Source organism: Podarcis muralis, chromosome 8 (genome assembly GCF_964188315.1).
Source record: "Podarcis muralis chromosome 8, rPodMur119.hap1.1, whole genome shotgun sequence".
NCBI lineage: Eukaryota > Metazoa > Chordata > Lepidosauria > Squamata > Lacertidae > Podarcis > Podarcis muralis.
In genome coordinates, this window is record NC_135662.1 from 51,523,955 (window position 1) to 51,541,779 (window position 17,825).

The window sequence follows — 17,825 nt, forward strand, 5'->3', positions numbered from 1 at the left end:
AACTCTGTTTACATAATGTAAAAGCATCACCCTCCAGACACTTACACTTCATGCCAGAGAGGTTGCCTTATGTTCCAACAGTCATGAATGAGAATGAGCTTTTCTCCCCTTGGCTACTTCAATATGATAGTGGGCTTGTATGTTTATGAACTGTCGTAACCACGATATGTTTACATGTTTTCTTGAACTATTATATACAGTGGTACCTTGGTTTAAGAACAGTCCGGTTTAAGAACGATTCGGTTTACAAACTCCACAAAACCGGAAATAGTGTCCCGGTTTGAGAACTTTACCTTGGTCTAAGAACGGAATCCAAATGGAAGGGCACCGGCAGTGGGAAGCCTCATTAGGGAAAGCACGCCTCGGTTTAATAATGGTTTCGCTTTAAGAACAGATTTCAGGAATGGATTAAGTTTGTAAACCAAGGTACCACTGTATAAATATATGAGTGGCAAAGAGAAAGAGAGATGGGGAAATACTGCTGAGCTGGCCAGAGTCCATATGCAATGGAATAACAACAATGAGAGTCCCTGAAAGCTTCCACAAGAGACACGGAGAGAGTCTATGGGGGTCACGATACTAATATCGCTTTAAAAATTCATGCTGCCTCTGCATTTGCTTCCCCGCCCCCTTGATAACTCTCTCAATCTGTATATGCATATATAACATATTTTTTTTTTTATGAAACAGTGCTAAGTGTTTCTGCCTTCTTTCCCTCAGTGATAAAATCCAGTTGAGGTAAAGTCCCTGTAGAGCAGTCTGCATTCTTAGTATGTGGTAAAGAATATATTGATTGTCCTGTGCCACTGGATATACAATATATACCCATCAAAAGGATGAATAGATGTAGAGACACTGTGTTGTTATGAAACAAGAAGTAAATCAGGATATGCATAAAGAAACACACACACACACACACTGAAATGTGCACGGAGTGAAAAAGTATTAGTGAATGAACTCTTGTATGAACTTGATTAATACCGTATTGGCTCAAATATAAGCCACACTTTTTCCCCAAATTAAAACAGTAAAAAGTTAAAAAGTGTGGCTTAAATTCGCGACCTTACAAAAATTGCTGTGGACAAACCACAGCAGCCCATGAGGTAGAGGGTGGCAGGGAAGAAGCTGAGAAGAGGGGCCACAAGTGAGTGGGGCAAGGCGGGTGTTGTATGAGAGGGGAGAGAGAAACTTCCCCTCATGAGTGGCCCAAGTTTGTTCTCCTCTGAGGAGCGCTCCCGCTTCTCCCATTAACAGCGGGCTCCTCAATTTCCCCCTCCTTCAATCTTTCTCTCCAGTGATGCCTGGACGCCTTGAGCTGATAGGGAAGACAAGAAGCCAAGGCAGGAGCAGGAGCGGTGGCTGTGGGACAATGTGTGCCTGTGCTGCTTGCTAGGAGGAACCGGCCTGGAGGGGGTGTGAAGAGCGTGCGTGAGAAAGCACCTCAGACAGACACACACGGCGAGCACCTTATATTTAGGTTTTTTCTCCCCCCCCCCTTGAATTTTAAAGGTGCAATTTATTTATGGGTGCGGCTGGTATTCGGGCCAATATGGTACATGGAGACAGATTTCATCAGGTGCTTTGTTCGCAAGATCTTCATGACAAAAACAAAAGTATTGACTGTTCTTCCCCCTCCCCCGCACACCCTCTCTCACTTTTCAGAAACATGCATAATGAAGGTGACTTGTTCACTGAAGCCAGATCCCTTGACTCATAGATCCCAGCCCGGCAAGCCAAAGGTTAACCATTGTAAGTATTATGATTTATTTCACTGGGTTGCTTCCATATTGGGTGGTATTAAACTAAATAACTGCAGAAGTGGAACAGCATCCCCTTGTGCAACAGGACTTCTCCCATCCTCCCCCTGCATATGCCCTGTACCATCCTTAGATCTCCTTTGGAAGGCAGTGGGAACCCAAAGAACAGATTTAGGAGGAATGGGAGGGAGTAGAGCAGGCATAGGCAAACTTGGCCCTCCAGATGTTTTGGGACTACAACTCCCATCATCCCTAGCCAACAGGACCAGTGTTCAGGGATGATGGGAGTTGTAGTCCCAAAACATCTGGAGGGCTGAGTTTGCCTATGCCTGGGGTAGAGGCAGAAGTCCCATTGCACAAGGGGAAGTTCTTCCACTCACACCATTACTTGGTTGACTACCAGGCAGTGTTCTTGATTCCAGAGATTATAGCAATTTTAAAACAAATTTGATGCTAATAGAGCCACTGTATTTGCAGGATTAAAATATTAATAAATCCTAAATAGATTTCTGTTCTTTAAAAGGGTTAACATTTTGATTGCTCTGTGCTGGCTGGGATAGAGGTTGGAGTTTGACAGGCAATCAAGAAGTCATGATAGATGAACCGGAAAAAAAACAATTCAGAACTCTCTCTTTTCTATCTGGCAGAGTTGGAGAACACAGTGCATTTTTCATTCATTATGGCTTTATGTTTATAATTAACCAACCCCTTCCACAAACCCCTTTCACACAGTAGACATGCTCACTTTGAAACTCTGCACACAGAAAAAAAGGTTGGAAAGGGCAATAACAGCAAGGCTAATGCTGGTGCTTCCAGTTTTTAATGCTAATGAGGCTATGTAACCTGATTCTCTCTGCTTCAGTTCACAAATACAATTTTTGGAGACCAAATAAATGAAAAAGTGGTATGACAGGGAGGAAAATTTGCTTGAAAAATATTTGATGCATCACATTTGTGTGTCATGAAATGTCCCATTTATTTTGATGCATTTTATTCTCTTATGTTGAAATGTGCATGATGTGAAACAGTCTGAATTATACAATGCGATATCTGGAAGGAAAGTGTCAGAACTAAATAACAGAAAATAATGGTATTTTCTTGGCTCAGACAAACAGCTAACCTTGGACTTGGCTTCTGGAAACAAGGAAAGTGGAAATAGAGCCTGATGACCAAGTTCTTGCCTAGGTGCGGGATTGTGATAAGCAGTGTATGGTAATTCTTGCAAGTAAGGCTGATTTAGTTAGTAAAATAAATATAATGAGCTCTAGTTGAGCACATATCACTTTACACATGATGATAAAACTAGAAAGGGAAAAGGAAGAGTAACAATACTCTTGAAGAAAGAAAGAAAGAAAGAAAGAAAGAAAGAAAGAAAGAAAGAAAGAAAGAAAGAAATGCTCCCCTAGGCAGAGATGTAAAAGGACTAGGAAAAAGAAAAAGTACAATTCATCATTTGAATCTAAATAGAAATATTCTCAAATAACTTTAAAGAACTGGAATGCCCATAAAATGGAACTACTTTTCTATAATATAAAGTGTTTATGGTTAGTCACACTTTTGTAGTGACTGATCATTCCCCTATCCATAACAATAATATCACAGGGATTAGGCCATCGGATTAAGTGTCTCATTCTATACATCCCTGTTTTACACATACTACCCATCACTACCTTATGGTAAAGTAAGCTTATCCCCACCCTACCCCACATGGAAATTATTAAGGAACTCCCAAGTGTGCTGCAAACAATGAAAACAAATGGAAGCCTCTTTTGCGGCAAAAGAAAGCTTCTGAGAAATGTAGAACAAGTTTCAGCTCAGGGCTAATATAATTAATAAAGTCAGTAGATGTGGTAGTGTCCCCAGGACAAAAGTATGATGCATCTCCAATAGTGTTCTTCAGCCTTGGTTTCCTAATGCTGTTAGACTACAACTTCTATAATCTCTCACTATTGACTAAACTGGTCAGGGATGATGGGCAACATCTGGAGACAACTGTTGAAGAACCCTGCAGTCCAACTCATCTTCCTGCTCACTGATGTCATTCATCTATTTCATACCCTCCAACAGTTCTCCAATGAACATAGAGATGTCCCATTCCATAATGATAATTTTACTATTCATACTCCACACGATCTTACTGAGTTGTCCTAGCCACTCTGGGCAGCTTCCAACATATATAAAAACACGATAAAACGTTAAACATTTAAAAAATATTCCTATACAGGGCTGCTTTCAGACAGCTCAGGGGTCCGATAACTCCATATCCTCCAACATTTCTCCAATGAAAATAGGGATGTCCTATGGAAAAGTGGGACATTCTGGGATCAATCAGAAACTGGGATGGCTTCTCTAAATCAGGGATGTCCCTGGAAAATAGGGACACTTGGAGGGTCTGTTATTTTAAATTTAGATCTCTGACTCTATTTGGCTTATAATAATAAATCATAATCACTAGAATAAGCAGAATAAAATAACTCAAAGCTTGGTCACAATCAGCCCATTGATTCTCCCTAGTAGGATCAGGCAAGCTCCCATGGATTCAGTTTGTAATGGGCCTAACTCCAAACATGCAATTTAGACTGATCCTTGGTCCTTAATTCAGAATTGGCCTGGAGAAGCTTATCTCTGTTTCTGTTGGACCATTCTGTAAGACCTCCCCACAAACATCTCCTGTCAAAGGTTATGGCAATTGAGGCTTCTGTGAACATTGTCTAGGTGCTCCTGTGAACATTGTCATTCCAAGTCTTTAATGGAAGATGCTGTTTGCCTATGAGCACACCTGTGTGAATTCGGGGTGGTTTGGTTCAGAGGTAGACAGAGAAGATTTCTTGCCTGCCTGAACAGATTGTATCTGCCTACATTTGTTTGGTTTGGTTTTATTTATTTATTTATTTATATAGCAAATAATAATTTCTGACAATGTGTTACCCAAATGCTTGATTTTCCAATTCTTCATTCCTGGTGTGAGGTATGTACTGGACTGTTTCACATAAGTCAAGTGGAACTAACCCAAGACAAGTAGCTTTATGATTGCTATGTAACACATCAAAACACTGCACTTTGCAGTGCATACTCTAAATGCTATTTGTTCATGGTGAATTTTAGGAGACATTGTCTTTTATGCGTTTTGTTATATTGTTTTATGTTTTAAGTATGGCTCACACGTAAATAGCTTGGTAATAGTTTTATGCTATTTTATGCAGAAGAGAACAAAGAAGGATAGAACAAAAATAAAATATTATTAGTGGAAACCAATTATACTTGCATTCAAAATAGCCTTAAATTGAGTTGAATGCCAAGGTAGTTTGGAACAATCTAGATTTAACCCTGAGTTTCTGAAAGAAGGCAGTGCTTTATACAGACTTATAGTTTAGGTAAGAGCAATCTGTTGTGACCATTTTATTGCATGAACAAAAGGGGAAATTAGTGCATGCATACGAGCTTCAAAATTAAAATTACAAATTAAAAAGCAGTCATTAATGAGATAAATAGATAAAAGATAGATGGTATAGATGTATAAAAATTAAGATAAAAGGTTGATTGAAATATTCATTCTATTTCATTCAGCTTTTAATTTATTTATTTTTACAAGAAAGAAAATACAAAGGCATTCATCTCAATCTGAAACTTGAAATTTTATGTTGGGGTGGAACTAAACTTTTCTCTGGCAGAAGCTGTTCTCACATTTTCTACATGCATTATCTTCTGTCATTTGACTGGGAAGCAAATGAGAATAGTTTTGCCTGTCATAATTGAAGTCATTAAGGGTCCCAGGCCAATTCTTAAATAATACAGATACATAGGTTTTTATATGATATGGCAAGATGCCATTTGGAAAATGAGAAAAGAAAAGAAAAGATGGTAACCAAATATAAATAGAGGCACTAGTGGAGGAAGGGGTGTGTGGTGGGTGCGGTCTGACCTGGACATCATCCCAGAGGAGGGTGACATCGCCGCGCCTCCCCCCCGGGACGCTCACCATGGGTGGCGCCCCCTTGTATGCTCACCCCACTCCCGTGGGTGGCTAGCCCTACCCCCCGGCAGCTAGCCCCGCCCCCGGGTGCATAGCTAGCTCCACCTCTGAATAGAGGGGAATCCTTAACAGACCACTTCACGGTTCCTTACAACACATTTAACATATAAATTGAATTGGATTCAAATGCTACATCATTAAAGGTAAAGGTACCCCTGCCCGTACGGGCCAGTCGTGCCCGACTCTAGGGTTGTGCGCCCATCTCACTTAAGAGGCCAGGGGCCAGCGCTGTCCGGAGACACTTCTGGGTCACGTGGCCAGCATGACGAAGCTGCTCTGGCGAGCCAGCACCAGCCCAGCACACGGAAACGCCGTTTACCTTCCCGCTATAAAGCGGTACCTATTTATCTACTTGCACTTAAGAGTACTTTTGAACTGCTAGGTGGGCAGGAGCTGGGACCGAAAGACGGGAGCTCACCCCGCCGCGGGGATTCGAACCGCCGACCATGCGATCGGCAAGCCCTAGGCGGGCAGCTAGCCCCGCCCCTGGGTGCACAGCTAGCTCCACCTCTGAATAGAGGGGAATCCTTAACAGACCACTTCACGGTTCCTTACAAGACATTTAACATATAAATTGAATTGGATTCAAATGCTACATCATTAGATAGCTGGAATACCTGGTCATTTTCCTTTAAAAAGTGACTCCTGAAATCCATGAGGAGCTTTTGGAAATGCTATGCAGATGTACATTGTGTTGATTGCTCAGCTTTCTGTGTCTACACACACAAATATGTTAATGACAGAAAATAAGATGCTTTTGAACTATCTAATTGATGATGCGTGTATATATTGCAGTCCTTAGAAAGATGAAGATGAGCTCAGTCAAAAATATGTGAAATAATGCTCATTAAAGATCAGAGAAATTAAGAAAGCTTAAATGCTTTGCTGGAGAAGACTGGTCATAAAAACAAAGAGAAAGCTAAGCTTCATTGGATACATTTGGGACTCACTTTATGGGACTATATGCACATCAGGTACATTTAAAACTACATTTGATCCAGCACAGCATCTCCACAAGGAACTGGAATCTCAGGAGCAAGGCACTAGAAAAACAATTGCTATGGTAGCCTTCAGATTGCCAGTATTCTGCAGAAACAATTCAAGTGCATACTGGAAATTTAGGTTTATTTAATTAAAGTGGACAAAAGGGCTCTGTCACCCTGGCACAACAAACCCATTAAGGAAAAAAACCCCAGACTTTTTGTGGTTAGGAAAGTGGTCATCAAATGCATTGAAAAATGTGGAGGCAACAAAGCATCAATACCAAGAGGCATCAACACCCCGCAATCAAATCTGGATGAATGCTCATTACCCTATAATCTACCTGCAAAATAAACAAACTCCTCCTGTGAGCTTTGGACAAACAAATGAGGGCGAATGCTTAGGAAATAGGTCCAGAGGAGTCCTATGCTCTCGTTTTTTGCCCTAGCTAACATCTGATTGATGCCAGATGGTGCTGGTACACTCTTACAGAGGAGTTAGTATGGCACAGAAATCTGGAAATTGTGTAGGGCACCACAGAAGTATAGGATCCTGTTTGCCACCACTTTCAGTGCTTTTTAAAAGGAATTTTCACTGGTAGGGAAGGCATTCAAACAAGTACTTTTAACCATGTGAAAATTCATTTTTAAACGTATTTTAAAATTTACATAATAAAGCAATACTATGATATATGTTTTCCACCATTAAATAAATTTAGAACTTACGTTTAACAGTAGTATTCTCTATTCCACCCTCACACCACTAGCAACAGGAACAGTCAAAGAATCATAGAATTGTAGAGTTGGAAGGGACCCAGAGACTCATCTAGTCCAACACCTGCATTGCAGGAATCTCAACTAAAGCATCCATGACAGAAGACCACTCAGCCTCTGCTTTAAAACCCATAAGGAAGGAGAGTCCATCACCTTACAAAGGAGTCTGTTCCACTGTCAAATACGTCTTACAATCAAAGTTCTTCCTGATGTTGAGTCGGAATCTCCTTTCCCGTAACTTGAAGCCATTGGTTTTGGACATACAACTGTAGCAGCAGAAAACAAGCTTCCATCATCTTCCATGCGACAGCTCCTTAAATATTGGAAGATGCCTATCAGAACTCCTCTTAGCCTTCTCTTTTCCAAGCTATATAATAATATAATAATAATTTATTATTTATACCCCGCCCATCTGGCTGAGTTTCCCCAGCCACTCTGGGCGGCTCCCAATCAGTGTTAAAAACAGTACAGCGTTACATATTAAAAACTTCCCTGAACAGGGCTGCCTTAAGATGTCTTCTGAATGTCAGGTAATTATTTATCTCTTTGACATCTGATGGGAGGGCGTTCCACAGGGCGGGCGCCACTACCAAGAAGGCCCTCTGTCTGGTTCCCTGTAGCCTCACTTCTCACAATGAGGGAACTGCCAGAAGGCCCTCGGCGCTGGATCTCAGAAGGCCCCCGGGCTGGGGGTGGAGACGCTCCTTCAGGTATACAGGACCGAGGCCGTTTAGGGCTTTAAAGGTCAGCACCAACACATTGAATTGTGCTCAGAAACGTACTGGGAGCCAATGCAGATCTCTCAGAACCGGTGTTATGTGGTCCCGGCGGCCACTCCCAGTCACCAGTCTAGCTGCCGCATTCTGGATTAATTGCAGTTTCCGGGTCACCTTCAAAGGTAGCCCCACATAGAGCGTGTTGCAGTAGTCCAAGCGTGAGATAACTAGAGCATGCACCACTCTGGCGAGACAGTTCGCGGGCAGGTAGGGTCTTAGCCTGCGTACCAGGTGGAGCTGGTAGACAGCTGCCCTGGACACAGAGTTAACCTGCACCTCCATGGACAGCTGTGAGTCCAAAATGACTCCCAGGCTGCGCACCTGGTCCTTCAGGGGCACAGTTACCCCATTCAAGACCAGGGAATCCCCCACACCAACCCACTCCCTGTCCCCCCAAAACAGTACTTCTGTCTTGTCAGAATTCAACCTCAATCTGTTAGCCGCCATCCATCCGCCAACCGCCTCCAGGCACTCACACAGGACATTCACCGCCTTCACTGGTTCTGATTTAAAGGAGAGGTAGAGCTGGGTGTCATCTGCATACTGATGAACACCCAGTCCAAACCCCCTGATGATCTCTCCCAGCGGCCTCATATAGATATTAAAAAGCATGGGGGAGAGGACAGAACCCTGAGGCACCCCACAAGTGAGAGCCCAGGGGTCTGAACATTCATCCCCCACCACCACTTTCTGGACATGGCCCAGGAGGAAGGAGCGGAACCACTGTATGACAGTGCCCCCAGCTCCCAGCCCCTCTAGACGGTCCAGAAGGATGTTATGGTCGATGGTGTCAAAGGCCGCTGAGAGATCCAGCAGAACTAGGAAGCAGCTCTCACCTTTGTCCCTAGCCCGCCGGAGATCATCAACCAGCGCGACCAAGGCAATTTCAGTCCCATGGTGAGGCCTGAATCCCGATTGGAAGGGATCCAAATGGTCCGTTTCCTCCAGGCATGCTTGGAGTTGTTCAGCAACCACCCGCTCAATCACCTTGCCCAAGAATGGCAGATTTGAGACTGGGCGATAGTTGGCCAAATTGGCCGGGTCTAAAGATGTTTTTTTAAGAAGCGGTTTAATGACCGCCTCTTTCAGCGGGTCTGGGAAGGCTCCCTCACAGAGGGAAGCATTCACCACCCCGCAGAGCCCATCGCCCAGCCCTTCCCGGCTCGCTTTTATCAGCCAGGATGGGCAAGGATCAAGGAGACAGGTGGTCGGTTTCACTTGTCCAAGCAGCCTGTCCACATCCTCGGAGGTAACAGATTGGAATTGATCCCATGTAACAGGACCAGACAGAACTCTAGCACTTTCCCGCCCTGGCCCTGCTCCCACGGTGGAGTCTACCTCCTTCTGAATCTGAGCGATTTTATCTGCAAAAAACTTTGCAAAAGCATTGCAGGAGATCTTGGGGTCCCTACCGGGCCCCGGTTAAGTGGTACACCTTTAAACATACCCAACTCCGTCAACCATTCCTCATAACCATTCCTGACCCTTGAGCATCATGGTCACCCTCCTACAATATGATATATCTTTATTGTCATTGTCCCATGCAGGACAATGAAATTGCACATGTTGCAAATTGTCAATATCAATATCATTCTTAAATTGTGGTACTCAAAACTGGCCCCAGTACTCCAGGTGTGGAACAACCAAGGCAGAATAGAGTTGGGCTATGACTTCCCTTGATCAGGACACTATACTTCTCTTGGTGCAGCCTAGAACAGCACTTGCTTTTTTGCTGCTGCATTACACTGCTGATACATGTGCAATTTGTCCTCTACTAACACCCCTAGATCCTTTTCATATGTACCATTGGCAATCCAGGTGTCCCCATCTTATATTTATGCAGCTGGTTCTTCCTGCCTAAGTGCAAAACCTTACATTTGCTTCTATTGAAATTCATTTTGTTAGTTTAGGGGCAATTCTCTAATCTGCTAAATTCATCTTGTATCCTGGTTCTGTTTTCTGTGGCATTGGCTACCCTCTACCAGTTTAGTGTCATCTGCAAATTTGATGAACATCCCTTCAGTTCCTTCATCCAAGTTGCTTATAAATATCTTAAACAACAGTGGGCCCAGGACAGAATCCTGTGGCACCCCACTTGTCACTTATTTCCGGGATGATGAGGAACCACTGGTAAACACACTTTGCGTTCAGTTCTCTGAGTATGATTTTTGCTTCCTGTACAACAGCATTGGTCAGTTTTTGGTTTGTTTTCTCATGCTGTTATTCTAAGTCTTGTTGGGTTTTCCGCATAATTTTATCAGCTATTCTCTGCTTGAGGAGTATCATCTATCTGATTTAATTACAAGATGGCTTTCTCTAACTCAGTGGCAGAAGCAATAGTGTCAGCTGAAGAGCACTTGGCACAAAAACCTTGCTAATGCATAACATTAGGGAATTTACAATGGCATAAATTCTGTCGGCTTAAGTTCCACCAGCATAGCTTCAGTTCAGCCAAGATGACTTGAGCCAGGACAGACCAAGATCTGCCTATTCCAAACTTTCTCATTGAAGCAGATCTTAAATTTGGATTGCACTGTTAATCTCACAACTCAGATTCATACCTAGATTCCTTATCTATAGCACAGAGTAAGATATCAAAGATGTGTTTGCTTGCACTTCAATTGTCTCTTGCTTTCCAGCTAAATCTCCATGTTGGCCTTTAGTATATCAATGTATGGAACTAAGTAAAGGGGTTAGGACAGCAAACAGGTCATGTAAGGACTTCTTTTAATTAGGCATGACACAGGGAACTCTCAAAAAACTGGTTGACTGATGGCAAAGCCATCATAATCCAGATAGCAACTCACTCACCATTCTGCAGCTAAAGTGAATTTAGAAAGACAGCTAAACAAAGAAAATAAACCAGTCATACACTCTGTGCCCTTGTGGATTGGCCCTAATTTAAGACATGACTACCTGTAGCCAACGGAAAGAATGTAAAAATGTCTTGTCTGAGGACTGATTCATACAAACACATTGATCACTTGATGCCTGAAAAGCCATTGCATACATGTGTGGCTGATGCAGAATGCCTGCCCACAATACTCTGCCTGGTCACATGTTTGTCCCCAATGCCATATCCTGGCCACATGCCCTGTGGAAGAGTGAAGAGTACAGTTGTACACTCAGAAGCCTCCTCTAACACAGCTACCATTGGTTTAGTAAAGGCCTGCACATCTGCATCTGTACAGTACATATATAGGAGCCCTTCACACTTCAGCTGAAGGGATGGCTGTCAATGAATGGCCATGTCAAACATGGCAGGACAGGGTCTCCAAACAGAGATGTACTCTCCCAAGTGCACATTCCCAGCACGTGCTCTCCGGGGAGCTGGCTTCAGGCACCAGGCCCATTGACAGACCAGCTCTCTGCATTACAAAGCTGTCTATGTGAAATGAATACTGACAACATTATCCTTGCCATGTGGGAATTCCTTGTGGATGATCGCAGTGCCTGGAGACAGACAGTCAGGTCATGTATCAACAGCAGTGAGGGGGAATGACTGCTGGGAGAAGCACAGAGAGAAGAAACACCATGGCACACCTATAGCAGCAAAATCAGACACCTTCATCTGCCCCACCTGCAATAAAACATGTCTCCCCCATATTGGTCTCTACAGCCACAGCAGTTGCTGTAACTCACCAGCAGTTTGACTTTACCCTAAAGGCATACTCTTCCATTGTCCACTGAGACAGATGGATGACAACAGCAACAATGGATGCAGCAGGAAGGCCTATTTGTGCTTAAGGTGTGGCCAATAAATGCATTTTCACTCCTTCCTCATTTGTCTGGTAAATGCAAGACAAGTACAATGGAATATTCTTACACTGACATCTGATCATTTTGAGCTAGTTCACTCATATAGGTCCATAAATTCATTTATGGCAAGCAAGATTTGGTGGCCTTGTATACAACAGCTTAATTTCTTAATTTCTGAGAACTGACGCCATTGTAAGACACTGCATTCAGCATTATGTGAAGCAATATTATTCTGTCTTTGGCTTTATATTTGCAGTGCGCCATTCATAATTCCTGTTCAGGAGCTAGGGATCCAAGATTACTGAAATAATGTTAGGGTCTGCTCTCAGTTTTGCATGATAATTTGAACATTTATCAATGTCTCCCACTCATACAGCTACGTATGTGGGAGCTATGGACAGATATAATAATATATGCAAGCAATACAGAGCTTTCCCTCCCTTGATCAATGTGCATTGAGAATAGAGGTATTTGGGCATGTCAATATGTGATGTTGTAGTAATTAAGAAGCAAACATGCATATGTGAACCTGCTTCAATAACTGAGCATTCAAGTGATGAGAGAAACAAGCTATGTTCATGAATGTGTGAACTAGTCTTCAGAGACACACAAGAGCTACAATTCTTTTCTTTCTCTCTTTCATCAGCATTGATAAAATTAGGACACAATTCAGCTCCAAATCGGTTCTCTCAAACGGTACGAATATTGTATGCTTTACTTGAAGTGTTTAAATACAGAAATTGTCAGTATCTTTTTAAAACACAGCATCCACCATGCCTTAAAATGTAGAAGAGTTTTCAAACAGAAAAGAAGTTTCAAGAGAGGGAAAGTTGCTGGTTTTTTAACTGCTGGTGTTTTCATCTTTCTCAACATAAAAGTAATTTTGTTTGATGGAGCTATGACCATTTCTTCCGCTTTAGACACCTTGAGAAACAGGAATCTATTTTCAACCTACCTAAAAACATACTGTAGCTGAAATAATCTCGCAGTGTCAAAGAGATAAAATAAAAACCCTTCATCTTTCAAAATTTAAAGGAAAACTATTTGTGTGTGGGTGTAGAGTCAAGAGCTAGCATTTTAGGGTGAAACATTCTGTTTGTATGGCCAGGGTTAAGCTGAATTTTGGCCTATAACTCCATTCACAGTGTCTTCCTGCCTCTTATTTTGAAGAGTTTCAGTTATTTGTGCTATTTGGGTTAACTAAAATCCATCAAAATGACCACTTGCTTAGTTCTCTCCCTCATTGAAATAAATGGAACACATTGAACTTTGGCTGAATTATGTCTTTGTCTTCAAGGTTTTAATGTTCCACTTGTCTTCAGTATAAGGTTAGTCTTTTCTTGAACTTCTCAGTCTATTCAATTTATCTACAAGTTCAAGAAATGACAGTAAAAGGCACATTTGAAAACAACAACTGCTCCTTGTTAAACCATTTAAAATATACAATGAACTTCAAACTTCTGAGTAACTATAGCTGCAGTTTTCCCATCACAATTTTTAAAAATTAAATTATTAAAACAGGTTCTTTGCTCATAAGCAAAACATTTTGAACCTGTGAATTATAATGCTGTAGATGAAAAAAACATTTTAAAAAAACTGAACAGTATATTTAGCTTGATCAAAAATTGATTTTCATCAAAAAATATTCCAAGATGCATATATTTCTTTACTCTAGAGCAAGCCATATTTGCATTAATTTATAGACTTCCAGTCATTGTGTATACACATAGAACTTTTTCTGCTGTTACAGTTCTGCCTCCTCCCATGCAAAATTTCAAACTTTTGCATATAAATAAATCCAGAACTATCCCTGTAGCTTTAATTTGAGTAGCATTTTCAATATTTCTTTCCTAAAGGAAAGTGTTTGTGGTAATATTTTCATGGCATGCTACAATTTCAAATCTGCAGTTCAATAAAGTCATAGCAATTTGTCTCAGAGGTCTTGGCTATCTGGGCACATTGTTTGAAACTATAAACCAAAATGAAAGAGAAATATGAATTGCTGAGGTTGACCGCTGCTGTAGTAAGGTGCTGAATTATGGAACAAATTAGTTATGAAACTGTTTCTGAAGGAATCAGGGAACTGTACACTCTGCAGTACCACAAAATCAAATGAAGATACTCTGAATGAAAGCAAATCTATTGTTTCCATGTATTTTTTGATCAAATTTTGGTGCCTTCTATGAGCAGAGATAGATAACTGCTTTAACAAATCTTTGGCATAAAAGTAGAAACTTTTCCCTCATGAATGCTTAATTGAATGGACTTCTGAGTTGATTTGCTTAGGACTGCAGCTTTAGTTAAGGAAAACTAATCCTAAACACACACTCAGTGACTAGAAACTAATTCCCACTGAAATCACTTGGACTTCTTTGGACTAAATATGCTTAGGATTGCATTGTTGGTGATATATTCAACATTTACTAAACTTTTAAAATAATATCTGAACAAGTTTGCACAAAATAATATATTTATATTGGAGAAATTACAGAAAAGTCCCATTCTCTATCTCTCCTCAGCATGAAAGAAACCATTTGTTTTATTGCTGTGATAATGATGATATGATCATTAAATGTGGTTATTTTTTATCCCATTACTGTATTTGCTTCAAAGATGTTTCACAGATTTTTTTATGCTGCTTCCAAAACCTAAAAACACTTCATAGATTTCAAATGACAATGAGGCCAAAGAAATATATGTACAACTTTATCACACCTGGCTCCATCTTGATGCATCCCTTTAGACAAAGCACTACTTCTCTGCCTATCCGAGTTTACCAGGTTGCTTAGAGAGAAAATAAATAGCAGTATGATTGTAAGCTACTATTGTTGTAAACAACAAGAAGATTTGCACTCTGATCCAAAACACATTTCTTGAAGTGTAAAGTGTCCACCTCAATCAAAAGATGTCAATTCCAAGTAAACGTATTCAGAACTAGAGTATTGGTCTTTCCAAAACTCCCATTTGAAGTCGTTTTAGATTTTATTCTTTTATTAAAACCAGTACAAATATTTCTTTTTTTAAAAAAAAGGTATTGAAAACTTACCTGTGCGGCACCAGGCCCTCCTAGCTTTTGACGAATGAATAATACAAAAAAAAATTGGCTTAAACGTCTGATGAAAGAAAGGAGAAGTTCTTTTGACTTCAGAGCCTTCTGAAAGCTTTGGGAAGAAACAATTTCCTGCCAGTAAAAGGCACTTATGCTTTGGGATTTGAAAACTCACAGTATGTCACTGCTTACTGCTTGCTATTTTTGGTGTTCCTAGTAAAACATAGGCTCTTTTGTGCAAAACATCATAATGCTTCTCTGAAGTTCAGGCTGAACCCAGCATTGAAATGATGCAAGACGGATGTAGTGAGCAAAATGAAAACGGATTTTCTTTCTTTTTCTTTCTTTCTCTCGTCTGGAAAAAGGACTTACTGGCAAGTACCAGATGTGTTAAAGAGAAGAGTCATTTTCTGTGTGAGTGTTTTGCAAATGAAATAGACATGCCCTGCACTTAGATGTTAAGAAAGCAATTGATCGTTTTACAGGAGCTACAAAGTAATATGAAGTAAAGGACTGGTTCTGCAGCACTCCCCTTTTGCTTCCTTAAATATATTTTTCTATAAATTCTTAAATAATCCTTCCTGTTCCCAGTCTCTGAGTGGATCATGCCTACCTTATTCTTTTCATAGAGCTCTGCACCCTAATTTCAGCCAGCTTTTGACACTTGTAATGTATATTTTTAGGGCCCATCTTATTTTTATGGTTCTGCGTTGTAATAAGCTGTTTTCAATATTGTGTTGTAATTGTTCAAAAGCACACCATTGCAAGTAAATAAATAGATACTGCTGCAGCGGGAAGATAAATGGCATTTCCATGTGCTCTGGCTTCCATCACGGAGTTCTGTTGCACCAGAAGCAGTTTAGTCATGCTGACCACATGACCCGGAAAGCTGTCTGCGTACAAATGCCGGCTCCCTCGGCCTGAAAGCGAGATGAGCGCCGCACCCCATAGTCACCTTTGACTGGACGTAACTGTCCAGGGGTCCTTTACCTTAACCTTTTTACCTGTAATTGTTGTAACCTGCCCTGGAACATTAGTAGTATTATTACTATCATTACTATCTCTATTTCCAATTTCCTGAAATTATTCTCCCACTGTGACTACAAAGACAGATTTTCTGCTACTTTCTGGCATGGGGAAAGAGAAATTCTTTCAACATGTTGGGAAGGCAATTGCCACTTACCTTCCAGAAGTGTGGTCCATGGGAAGCTATGAAAAGAGCCCAAACTACATCAGCTGGCTATTGATGCAATACAACCTGTGAGGGGCGGGAGGTGGAGGGTTTGCACATGGTTAGATTAGTTGACCCTTCGTGTCACTTCCAACTCTACAGTTTTATGATGTGGCATTGCTTTCAAGGCATTCCAGGAAGTGTGGCTCATAGCAAGCTGGGGTTGGGGGAGTCTTGCAACACAGTAAGTGGCATGGTTGTTGTTTTTTTTGTTTTTGTTTTAAGTTACTAAAGCAATAAAAATGGAAAGTCATTGGCTGCCTCCTAAGGTTACTTATGGTAAGCATCTAGCGGCTCCCCCCCAAACTGGAGAAATTTATTCCCCTTATAGTTCTTTTGGGAGGGTTTCATTTTGTCCCACCCATCCCGTGAACTTTTAATGAATTTAGGATCATGGATCACATAACAGTTTGAGAAGAGGATATCCAAAGCTATAGACCAAAGGTTGGCAACCTTTTTTTTAAAAAAAAAAATATATATTTTTTATTGCGTTTCTTTCCATAGGTTCACAAATTCAGAAGCATACCAAATCCAGAAACAAGAAACAGATTTTAAAAATAGAAGAAAATAAAAAAAAAGAAATAGATATATATCAGATCATCTTTCCATAGTTTATCACTGCCAGTTAGACCTCCTCACATCTTCCCGACATTGCGTTCTTTGCAATAACAATGTCAGCAATTTGTTACCTTATTTCACAACTTACTGTAACTTTCAATTATTATGTTTCCAAATTCAAAATGTTGTAATTCAATTTTAGAACCTTTAAAATAAACATAATCTATTTGTTTCAAATTGTCTCCTTTTTTTTGTTATAACTTACTTTAACATTTACCTAATCAAATTGCAGAAGCATAACGTTTCCTAATCGTGCACAATCTTAGCATTCAAACAACTTATAGTATTTTTGCAGATAGTCTTTAAATTTTTTCCAGTCCTCCTCTATTATTTCCTTGCTCAGATCTCGAATTCTGCCAGTCATTTCTGCTAGTTCCATATAGTCCATCAACTGCGTCTGCCAGTCCTCCAGTGTGGGTAAATCTTGTGTCTTCCAATGCTTTGCGATGAGAATTCTTGCTGCTGTGGTTGCATACATAAACAAAGTTCTATCCTTCTTTGACACCTTCCGGTCCGCCATGCCCAGAAGAAAGGCCTCCGGTTTCTTAGGAATAAATACCTTTTTCAGTTCATTATATATCGTTTCCCAGAAGGCCTTCACTTTTGGGCAGGTCCACCAGAGGTGAAAGAATGTCCCTTCTGCCTCTTTGCATTTCCAACATTTATTATCAGACAGGTGGTATATCTTGGCTAGCTTGACTGGGGTCATGTACCACCGGTATACCATTTTCATAATATTCTCTTTCAAGGCACTACATGCCGTAAACTTCATACCGGTGTTCCATAACCTTTCCCAGTCCTCAGACATGATGTTATGCCCGACATCCTGTGCCCATTTTATCATGGCA

General features: G+C 41.0%; 1 protein-coding gene across 2 annotated transcripts in view; it reads right to left on the reverse strand.

The window, feature by feature from the left end:
- The window catches only part of LOC114600775 (cadherin-19-like), a 67,769-nt gene extending 52,376 nt beyond the window's left edge, over positions 1–15,393 (reverse strand). The window contains exon 1 of one of the 2 annotated variants that reach the window (XM_077933187.1): positions 15,126–15,393. The gene's annotated coding sequence lies outside the window, so the exon portion shown is untranslated. The remainder of the gene's footprint in view (positions 1–15,125) is intronic. The other variant, XM_028737438.2, reaches the window with a different exon arrangement.
- Positions 15,394–17,825: the final 2,432 nt, after the last annotated feature.